Below are 4,088 nucleotides of genomic sequence, written 5' to 3' on the forward strand. Positions count from 1 at the left end.
GTTTTATTTGTTTCCTTCAATTGTTTGTTTATATTTTCTTGGCTTTTTTAAAAAGGAGATTTATTTATTCTGTTCAATTATTTATGTTTTCCTTAAGGGATTAATTCATTTCCTCTTTATATACTTCCATCATCTTCATGTAGTTGGTTTTAAGGTGTTTTTCTTGTGTGTCAGTTATGTTGGAATATTCATAGACCACTGTGGTAGTATAGATGGTCCCTGGTGGTGACATAGTGCCTTGACTGTTATTGGTTGTATTCTATTGCTGGCATCTAGGCATCTGGGTTTGTTGTGATTCTAGGTGTAGGTGCTGATTTCTGGGTTTTTCCTGGTTGGATGGGAGTTTTATTCCTTGGTTTCTAGTTTTCTTTCTGGATTATCAAAGTGTGTTGGCTGACTCTTGCCTGTTTTAGTAGCCTGGTAGGCTTGTATGTTCAAGGTGCTAAACAGGAGGAGTGGGCAGAAGGAAGGGGAAGCTGCCACTAGTGTTCTTTTATAGAGCTAGGGGTGACCTTAAATTGCTCGGTTTACCTTTTGCCTCTGGGGCTTTACCTTTCTCTACTCTATATTCCTTTCTTTCCTTTTACTTTGTGGCTGGTTGTGTGGCCGGATGGCTGGCCCCTAGTGTCCTCTCTTCTTCTTTTTCTTGCTCCTCTCTCTTCTTTCTTCTTCTCTTGGGTCTAGATTTCTCCTCATATTTATACTCTCTGCCTGGCAGCCCTCTTATTTCTCTCTTCTGCTAGCTATTGGTTGATTAGCTCTTTATTAGGCCAAATGGGTGTTTTAGACAGACAAAGTAACACAGCTTTATAGAGTTAAACAAATAAAACATAAATGAATTAAACACACCTTTGCATCATTAAACAAATATTCAAAGCATAAGCAAATGTAACACATCTTTTTTTTTACTCTTTCACAACTGAGACTTTATTGGTTCAGTACACAGACATTTCAATTCTTAAAACATGGACCCAAACTCTAAGAGTCATACATTGTGTTCATGTACCCAAAAGAGCCATGTGTTTTTTCTCTTTGAACTTATTCCAGTGATGTTCCATCCTAAACTTGGCAAGTTTTCCCTAAGACCTCACATAACAATCAAATGCTCACAATCCTTAATTCCACTGACTCACAATTTTATGCCACATACAGTACATATTCAAAATTTCAATCTTTCACAGCACATTGTCACAATTGTTAGGAAAATGGACAGCCATGACCAGAGACAGTTCTGACAGGGCAAGGACCGAGGAGTGGTTTTTTAGGATACAGTTCTACTAGAAACACGAGACCAGAAATAACTGAAAATATTCCAGACACAAATGCAAGACCAAGACTCCAAGTATGCTTTGTGTTGTAGGATATAAAACTAGCTCCCTCTACGAAATGTTATGGTGACCCCCGAGAGAGTCACAGCCTCTCCTGATTCAGTATCCCACTATTTTCTGGTTGTACCAAAAAATAAACAACCAGCAAGTGATTTAACCTCTTAAAAAATCATTTACACTTAAAAAATGGGATGAGGCGGGACTTCCCCCCACCTTTTAAAAATGTTTCTAGAGCTACTAAAAAACTCGCATTTACAAAATAGTTGACAAAAATATTCCTTTGGATTGTACAAGAAGGAAGATGGGGACACTGACAGACACGATGGATAGTGGGACTTGGCTTCTTTCTCTTCGACTTCAGAGGCTGGACTCTGATTTTCAGCCTCTCCATTTTCTGCAGGCACATCTGTGGTTTGCTGGTGTGCCACCTCAGCCTGTTTACCCTTTGCTTCCCTCTTCCCTTTTGTTTGCACTTTTTTTTGTCTGATGGTTTATCCTTTCCCATGGCCTTCTTTGGCTTAGCGTCCACCTTGGCAGGGGTGGGCTTGGCAGACTTGGCAGACAGTCTCTCGGAGCACAGCTTGGGCTCCGCCTTCGCCACTCTGTCTGCGCTAACCTTCCTCTTGGGCATCGTGGCCGCGCTGGGTGGGAGGCCGTCACCCCACGAACTCATGTAACACATCTTAAATTAATATTCCATAAGACAAAACCAATACCTGACACATTTATTGGGGTCAAGAACATGTAGCTAGAAAGGTCATAGACCCAGTGATAGGGATTGCAAATGAAGCAACTTGGATAAGGTAGTAAACAAAATAGTTAACAAGCACTGCAACAAAGAAACCTTGTGTCTTTAGTAAGAGTAATTATTCACAAGATAATATATAAAAGAGGGCAGGTTGAACTGAACTAGCTTGCCCCAGTGATCAGATTGGTGAATACCCTGTCATCACAGAGCTTTTCTCAAATGACTGATGGAGGCAGATGCAGAGATCCACAGCCAAACACCAAACAGAGCTCCAGGAGTCCAGTCGGAGAGAGAGGAGGAATTCTATGAGCAAGTGCATCAAGGTCATGATGGGAAAACCTGCAGGGACGACCAAACCAAACTAGAGGGAGCTCATAAAAGTTGGATCAATGGCTGTGCAGTCTGCGTGGGACTCGCCTAGGCCCTCTACATGGTGAGACAATTGTGTACCCTGATTTGCTTGGGGGGCACCCTGACGGTAGAATCAGATTTTTGGCGCCCACTATTTATGATGGGACATCTTGAGCAGCCTTGATGTAGGAAGAAGGGCTTGGACTTGCCTCTACTAGATGTGCCTCCCCCTGGGAGGACTTGCCTTCTTGTGTGGGGGAGAATGGGGGGTCGGTTGGAGGGAGCTGGGGGGTTGGAAGGAGGAAAGAGGGGGATCTCTGATTGGTGTGTAAATGAAAAATATCTTAATAACAAAAATGAAAACGAAAAAAAGAAGGCAGGTAACTAATCATTAAACATTTTGTAGCTTGGTCAAGAACTGAAAGAATAAATACATATCTTTTTTATATCTTAATTATTGGAAAATAATTTCTAAGAAAGAAAGAATGTTCTTTACAATCATGGCCACTCTCTTATGACTGATGTATGTTTAATACAAGGAGCAGGAAAATTCATTTATATTTCCCTACTCATATATTCATCACTATTTGACAGCCTACAGTATTGTGAATATAGATCTCTGTCACAATCATGCCATTAGAAATGATGAATGTTACCATATTTTTACACAACATATTATGAAAATATAGTCATCAACAGAAGAATTCATGTCATATGACAGTCTAGAAATGAAGAAAATAAAATTCATAATGCAAATAAGTTGTTCAGTGTTTGTCTGATAAATACATTCATGAAAATTCACCTGAAATAACTTTTTGAAGTTACAAGTATAGTTTAGATTTCGTAAAGGCAGTAGGTACAACATGAATGCTTTCCATTCTAGTGTGAGAGATTTTTATTCATTTAACTTATGTTTGAGATTTCACTGTATATATTAATTATTTATACATAAGAGCCATACATTGTACCTTGAACGTATATCACCATATTCACCTTCACATACTTTCTATGTATTAATTTATACAAGTACTTTGGATATTTAAATCAGTATGCTTCATTATATTAAAAGTGCATTTAATAAGTTGAGTAAGACTAAAAAACAGTAAGTTCAAGAGTTAAATAGTATTGTTTCATATCATCTATTGTTGCAGTGCACTGGGAACTCTATGGGCAATGCTTCTGAGATCTCTTATCCCTGAGGATTGAAAGCTGTGTGTAATTCAGCAAATCCCTTAGGTTCTCTACACTTTAGTTTGGCATCTATAGAGAAATTAAGGGAAATCACAGACTATATCATATAGGTGATTTGTTAATCCACATTCAGAATCAATTTGAACTAAATATCCAAGGACAAAGGGAGGTTATTTAAAAATTGAGAAAATACCCAACTGGGGAAATCATTCTTTAAATAAAAAACAGGAAATCATAAATTGTGGCAAATACCTGCATTGTTAGCTCTAGGAGGTAGAGACAGGAAGATAATTAGCTTGATGATAGCCTATTTCTCATTGTCTCAAGAAAAAAAATAAAACAACAACAACAACAACAAAAACCACTTGGGACAAGAACTGTCATACATTTGTTTTCTAACATTTTTCAATATTTTTAACCATTTTATCTGAGTTCTAAGCACAAAACCCATGATTTACACAATATATTAA

General features: G+C 38.2%; 1 pseudogene; it reads right to left on the reverse strand.

Moving 5' to 3' along the window:
- Window positions 1-1,507: 1,507 nt before the first annotated feature.
- On the reverse strand, window positions 1,508-1,959 carry LOC102914693 (non-histone chromosomal protein HMG-14 pseudogene; annotated as a pseudogene).
- Window positions 1,960-4,088: the final 2,129 nt, after the last annotated feature.

The sequence above is a fragment of the Peromyscus maniculatus genome, chromosome 3 (genome assembly GCF_049852395.1).
Source record: "Peromyscus maniculatus bairdii isolate BWxNUB_F1_BW_parent chromosome 3, HU_Pman_BW_mat_3.1, whole genome shotgun sequence".
Lineage (NCBI taxonomy): Eukaryota > Metazoa > Chordata > Mammalia > Rodentia > Cricetidae > Peromyscus > Peromyscus maniculatus.